Source organism: Delphinapterus leucas, chromosome X (genome assembly GCF_059928025.1).
Source record: "Delphinapterus leucas isolate spDelLeu-1000000601 "Yukka" chromosome X, BTC_Dleu_Yukka2, whole genome shotgun sequence".
Classification (NCBI taxonomy): Eukaryota; Metazoa; Chordata; class Mammalia; order Artiodactyla; family Monodontidae; genus Delphinapterus; species Delphinapterus leucas.
In genome coordinates, this window is record NC_143150.1 from 69242511 (window position 1) to 69250339 (window position 7829).

The following is a 7829-nucleotide window of genomic DNA, read 5'->3' on the forward strand; positions in this document are numbered from 1 at the left end:
TTATTTTTGTGAATGATGTTAGGGAGTGTTCTAAATTCATTCTTTTACATGTAACTGTCCAGTTTTCCCAGCACCACTTATTGAAGAGACTGTCTTTTCTCCATTGTATATTCTTGCCTCCTTTGTCATAGATGAGGTGACCATAGGTGCGTGGGTTTATATCTGGGCTTCCTATCCTGTTCTACTGATCTATATTTCTGTCTTTGTGCCAGTACCATACTGTCTTGATTACTGTAGCTTTGTAGTACACTCTGAAGTCAGGGAGCCTGATTCCTTCAACTCTGTTCTTCTTCTCAAGATTGTTTTGGCTATTCAGGGTCTTTTCTGTTTCCATACATATTGTAAATATTTTTTGTTCTAATTCTGTGAAAAATGCCATTGGTAATTTGATAGGGATTGCATTGAATCGGTAGATTGCCTTGGGTAGTATAGTTGTTTTCACAGTATTGATTCTTCCAATCCAAGAACATGGCATGTCTCTCGATCTGTTTGTATCATCTTTAATTTCTTTCATCAGTGTCTTATAGTTTTCTGCATACAGGTCTTTTGTCTCCCTAGGTAGGTTTATTTCTCGGTATTTTATTCTTTTCATTGAAGTGGTAAATGGGAGTGTTTCCTTAATTTCTCTTTCTGATCTTTCATTGCTAGTGTATAGGAATGCAAGAGATTTCTGTGCATTAATTTTGTATCCTGCAAATTTACCAAATTAGTTGATTAGCACCGGTAGTTTTCTGATACCATCTTTAGGATTTTCTATGTATATAGTATCATGTCATCTGCAAACAGTGACAGTTTTACTTCTTTTCCAACATGGAATCCTTTTATTTCTTTTCCTTCTCTAATTGCCTTGGCTAGGACTTCCAAAACTATATTGAATAATAGTGGTGAGAGTGGACATCCTTGTCTTGTTCCCGATCTTAGAGGAAATGCTTTCAGTTTTTCACCATTGAGAATGATATTTGCTGTGGGTTTGTCAGATATGGCCTTTATCATGTTGAGGTAGTTTCCCTCTATTCTCACTTTCTGGAGAGTTGTAATCATAAATGTGTGTTGAATTTTGTCAAAAGCTTTTTCTGCACCTATTGAGATGATCATATGTTTTTTATTCTTCAGTTTGTTAATATGGTGTGCTACATTGATTGATTTGCATATTTTGAAGAATCCTTGCATCCCTGGGATAAATCCCACTTGATCATGGTATATTATAATTTTAATGTGTGGTTGGAATAGGTTTGCTAGTATTTTGTTGAGGATTTTTGCATCTATGTTCATCAGTGATATTGACCTGTAATTTTCTTTTTCTGTGGTATCTGTGGTTTTGATATCAGGGTGATGGTGGCCTCATAGAATGAGCTTGAGGTGTTCCTTCTCTGCACATTTTTGGAAGAGTTTGAGAAGGATAGGTGTTAGCTCTTCTTTGACAGAATTGGCCTGTGAAGCCATCTGGTCCTGGACTTTTGTTTGTTGGGAGATATATAAGCACAGTTTCAATTTCATTACTTGTGATTGGTCTATTCATATTTTCTATTTCTTCCTTGTACAGTCTTGAAAGGTTATACCTTTCTAACAATTTGTCCATTTCTGCTAGGTTGTCAATTTTTTCGGCATATAGTGCTAGTAGTAATCTCTTTTGATCCTCTGTATATCTGTGGTGTCAGTTGTAACTTCTCCTTTTTCATTTTTAGTTTTAGTGATTTGAGTCCTCTCCCTTTTTTTCTTGATTAGCCTGGCTAAAGGTTTATCAATTTTGTTTATCTTCTGAAAGATCCAGCTTGTAGTTTCATTGATCTTTTGTATTGTTTTTTTCTGCTCTATTTCATTTATTTCTGCTCTGATATTTATGATTTCCTTCCTTCTACTCACTTTGGGTTGTTTTGGTTTTTCTTTCTCTAGTTGCTTTAGGTGTAAAGTTAAGTTGTGTACTTGAGATTTTTCTTGTTTCTTGAGATAGGATTGTATTGCTACGAACTTCCCTCTTAGAACTGTTTTTGCTGCATCCATAGGTTTTGGGTCATTGAGTTTTCATTGTCATTTGTTTCTAGGTATTTTTTGATTTCCTCTTTATTTCTTTAGTTATCTCTTGGTTATTTAGTAGCATATTGTTTAGCCTTCATGTGCTTGTTTTCACAGTTTTGTTTTTCTTGTAATTGATTTCTAATTTTATAGCATTGTGGTTGGAAAAGATGCTTGATACAATTTCAATTTTCTTAAATTTACTGAGGCTGGATTTGTGACCCAAGATATGATCTATCCTGGAGTCTGTTCCATGTGCACTTGAGAACAAAGTGTATTCTGCTGTTTTTGGATGGAATGTCCTATTAATATCAATTAAGTTTTTCTGGTCTAATGTGTCATTTAAGGCTTGTGTTTCCTTATTAATTTTCTGTCTGGATGATTTGTCCATTTGTGTAAGTGATGTGTTTAATTTCCCCACAATTATTGTGTTACTGTTGATTTCACTTTTATTGCTGTTAGCATTTGCCTTATGTATTTAAGTGCTCCTATGTTGGGTACATAAATAGTTATAATTGTTATATCTTCTTCTTTGATTGCTTCCTTGATCATTATGTAGTGTCCTTCCTTGTCTCTTGTAACAGTCTTTATTTTAAAGTCTAGTTTGTCTGATATGAGTATTGCTACTCCAGCTTTCTTTTGATTTCTATTTGTATGGAATATATTTTTCCATCCCCTCACTTTCATTCTATATGTGTCCCTAGGTCTGAAGTGGGTCTCTTGTAGACAGCATATATGTGGGTCTTGTTTTTGTATCCATTCAGCCAGTCTGTGTCTTTTGGTTGGAGCATTTAATCCATTTACATTTAAGGTAATTATTGATATGTATATTCCTATCACCATTTTCTTAATTGTTTCATGTTTGTTTTGGTAGGTCTTTTTCTTCTCTTGTGTTTCCCCCTTAGAAAAGTTCCTTTAGCATTTGTTGTAAAGCTGGTTTGGTGGTGCTGAATTCTCTTAGCTTTTGCTTGTCTGTAAATCTTTTGATTTCTCCATTCCATCTGAATCATATCTTTGCTGGGTAGAGTGAACTTGGTTGTAGGTTTTCCCTTTTCATCACTTCAACTATATTCTGCCACTTTCTTCTGGCCTGCAGAGTTTCTGCTGAAAAACCACATGATAACCTTAAGGGGATTCCCTTGTATGTTATTTGTTGCTTTTCCCTTGCTGCTTTTAATATTCTTTTCTTTGAATTTTATTTTTGTTAGTTTGATTAATATGTGTCTTGGTGTGTTTATCCTTGGGTTTATCCTGTATGGGAGTCTCTGCACTTCCTGGACTTGGGTGACTATTTCCTTTCCCATGTTAGGGAAGTTTTCGACTATAATTTACTCACATATTTTCTCAGACCCTTTCTCTTTCTCTTTCTGGGACCCCTATAATTCAAGTATTGTTGTGTTTGATGTTGTCCCAGAGTTCTCTGAAACTGTTCTCATTTCTTTCCATTCTTTTTTCTTTATTCTGCTCCTCTGCAATTATTTCCACCATTCTATCTTCCAGCTCACTTATTCTTTCTTCTGCGTCAGTTATTCTGCTATTGATTCCTTCTAGTGTAGTTTTCATTCCATTATTGTGTTGTTCATCACTGTTTGTTTGTTCTTTACTTCTTCTACCTCCGTGTTAAACGTTTCTTGTATTTTCACAATCCATGCCTCCATTCTATTTCTGAGAGTTTGAATCATCTTTAGTATCATTTCTGTGAATTCTTTTTCAGGTAGATTGCCTATTTCCTCTTCATTTATTTGGTCTTGTGGGGTTTTACCTTGCTCCTTTGTCTATACCATATTTCTCTGTCATCTCCTTTTATTGATGGGTGGGGCTGTGTTCCTGTGTTGCTGGTTGTTTGGCCTGAGAAATCTAACACTGGATTTGCAGGCAGTTGGGTGCAGCTGGGCCTTGGTGCTGAGATGAGGAACCCCAGGAGAGCTCACAACAATTAATATTCCTTGGGACCTGACATTCTCTGTTAGTCCAGCAACTTGGACTCAGCGCTCCCACCACAGGGGCTCAGGCCCAACCCTGGGCCTGGGAACAAAGACCCCAAAAGCTGCATGGTGTGGCAAAGAAACAAACAAACAAAACCAAAAATCCGACAACTACAACAAAAGAGCAGAACAATAACAAATAAAAAAATAATAAAATTAGAAAAATAAAAATATATTAGAAAAATAAAACTGAAACAACAAAAACAGAACAAAACAACAGCAACAGAAAAAGAAAAAAATTGAAAGAAATGGAAAAAAACATAAATAAACAAAAATGAAGAAATAAAAAAAATAACAATTCCTTGGTGCATCCACTATCAGTGTCCTTGACCCCAAAGTGAGCTACTTCCAACCTCCGCCTCCCCAGGAGGGCCTCCAAGACCTGTAGGTAGGTCTTTGGCCCTGCTTTGTCATCCCCACCTCTGCATGTGTTCCTTTCACCAACATCTGCTGCTGAAACTGGCCTGAAGCACACATACCCATGCAGGCTGGGTGGGGCACAGGCTTCCACAGGAGTGTCCACAGCAGCTGGCACAGGTGGAGGAGGCTTTGGAGGGAGGCGGTGCTTGGTCTGCCTGGACCCATGTGGGCAGAGGAGACTTTGTCAGTGGTGGCATGCAGGACACTAGGATCCGTGCAGCCTACAGAGGCTTTGGGGGATGCAGTTCTCATGTCCACTTGGACCTGTGCAGCTAGAGGAGGCCTCGGTGGGGGTGGGGCTGAGGCCCAGGACCCATGTGGCTGGAAGAGGCTTTGTCAGGGGTGGCAGGTGGGCCTCCAAGACCTGCGTGGCTCTCGGAGGTTTTGGTGGGGGCAGGGCCTAGGCCAAGAACCCTAGCAGGCTCACTGGGGCTTGAGGGGCAGGTGAAACTGCTCAGGTGCGTGCCCCTCCCACTGCACAAGGAGGCCAGGCTGGAGGGCAGGGAAGGGGACCACAATAGTGGCTCCGCCCTTTGCACATCACTGAACAATGGCACCCCACTTCCCTGGTGGCCCCAGCCTCCTCCGCCAACCTTCCTGGCTGTGGAGCCCTTTCTCCATGCTGCCACAGGCCTTCCTCCCCACCAGGAGACACACGACCTAGCCTGGGGTGTGCAGGGCTGCGGCATGGACCACTGGCCCCTCTCCATCCTGCCCCCTACAGACCAGTAGCCCTATTCCCTTCCAATCCCCAGAAAGTTCCCCTCTGTCCCCGCCAATCCCCCCACTGCTGCGAGTGACCCCCCCCTGAGTACAGGAGCCTCTCCTCTCCCCTAGCCCCTTTCCAGGGACACCAGTCCTGTGCCATCTTACCCCTCTTCACCCCCTCCTTCCTTCCCATGTCCCACCCAGTTGCACAGGGACCCCTCCTGTCCACTTAAGTGTCTGAGGTCCACAACTAGCACCCAGCAGGTGCTCCATGAGAACGGCTCTGACGCTCCCCTGTTGTACCTGTGAGGAGACATGAACTCCACGTCCTCCTACTCCACTGTCTTGACTCCACCCCTTGATTGTTTTAAGTACAGTTAATCTTCAGTTCCAGGGTTGTTTTTATTTTTTATTTTTAACAACAATGTGGATATATTTATTATGGAATGATACACTGAAAAAAAATGTTTAAGATGGAACATTGTATGTTATGTGTGTTTACTCCAACTGTAAACCAAGCAATCAGTAAAACACATGCTTTTGAAATAAACATGAAGGATACAAAATCTACACTCCACTTCACAAATCTACTCCACTCCACTCCACTCCACTACACTCTACACTCAACTTCACAAATCTACACTCCACTCACAAATCTACTCCACCCCACTCCACTCCACTCCACTCCACTCCACTCTACACTCCACTTCACAAATCTACACTCCACTCACTGAATTCAAAGGTGTTTACAATAAAGGTAACAGCTTTAAACAAAATCTCTTGTTTTTCTTAATGTCCTTCCTACATGTGTAAATCTCCCTAATCCAGTATTGGTTTTGAACTTTTTTTTTTTACATCTTTATTGGAGTATAATTGCTTTACAATGGTGTGCTAGTTTCTGCTTTATAACAAAGTGAATCAGTTATACATATACATATGTTCCCATATCTCTTCCCTCTTGCGTCTCCCTCCCTCCCACCTTCCCTATCCCATCCCTCTACGTGGTCACAAAGCACCGAGCTGATCTCCCTGTGCTATGCGGCTGCTTCCCACTAGCTATCGATTTTGCGTTTGGTAGGGTGTACATGTCCATGCCACTCTCTCGCTTTGTCACAGCTTACCCTTCCCCCTCCCGATATCCTCAAGTCCATTCTCTAGAAGGTCTGTGTCTTTATTCCTGTCTTACCCCTAGGTTCTTCATGACATTTTTTTTCTTACATTCCATATATATGTGTTAGCATACGGTATTTGTCTTTCCCTTTCTGACATACTTCACTGTGTATGACAGACTCTAGGTCCATCCACCTCACTACAAATAACTCAATTTTGTTTCTTTTTATGGCTGAGTAATATTCCATTGTATATATGTGCCACATCTTCTTTATCCATTCATCCGATGATGGGCACTTAGGTTGTTTCTGTCTCTGGGCTATTGTAAATAGAGCTGCAATGAACATTTTGGTACATGACTCTTTTTGAATTATGGTTTTCTCAGGGTATATGCACAGTAGTGGGATTGCTGGGTCATACGGTAGTTCTATTTGTAGTTTTTAAAGGAACCTCCATACTGTTCTCCATAGTGGCTGTACCAATTCATATTGCCACCAGCAGTGCAGGAGGGTTCCCTTTTCTCCACACCCTCTCCAGCATTTATTGTTTCTAGATTTTTCGACGATTGCCATTCTGACTGGTGTGAGATGATATCTCATTGTAGTTTTGATTTGCATTTCCCTAATGATTAATGATGTTGAGCATTCTTTCATGTGTTTGTTGGCAGTCTGTATATCTTCTTTGGAGAAATGTCTATTCAGGTCTTCTGCCCATTTTTGGATTGGGTTGTTTGTTTTTTTGTTATTGAGCTGCATGAGCTGCTTGTAAATTTTGGAAATTAATTCTTTGTCAGTTGCTTCATTTGCAAATATTTTCTCCCATTCTGAGGGTTGTCTTTTGGTTTCGTTTATGGTTTCCTTTGCTGTGCAAAAGCTTTGAAGTTTCATTAGGTCCCATTTGTTCATTTTTGTTTTTATTTCCATTTCTCTAGAAGGTGGGTCAAAAAGGATCTTGTTGTGATTTATGCCATAGAGTGTTCTGCCTAAGTTTTCCTCTAAGAGTTTGATAGCATCTGGCCTTACATTTATATCTTTAATCCATTTTGAGCTTATTTTTGTATACGGTGTTAGGGAGTGATCTAATCTCATACTTTTACATGTACCTGTCGAGTTTTCCCAGCACCACTTATTAAGGAGGCTGTCCTTCCTCCACTGTACATTCCTGTCTCCTTTATCAAAGATAAGGTGAACATATGTGCGTGGGTTTATCTCTGGGCTTTCTATCCTGTTCCATTGATCTATCTTTCTGTTTTTGTGCCAGTACCATACTGTCTTGATTACTGTAGCTTTGTAGTATAGTCTGAAGTCAGGGAGCCTGATTCCTCCAGCTCCATGTTTCTTTCTCAAGATTGCTTTGGCTATTCGGGGTCTTTTGTGTTTCCATACAAATTGTGAAATTTTTTGTTCTAGTTCTGTGAAAAATGCCAGTGGTTGTTTGATAGGGATTGCATTGAATCTGTAGATTGCTTTGGGTAGTAGAGTCATTTTCACAATATTGATTCTTCCAATCCAAGAACATGATATATCTCTCCATCTATTTGTATCATCTTTAATTTCTTTCATCAGTGTCTTATAGTTTTCTGCATACAGGTCT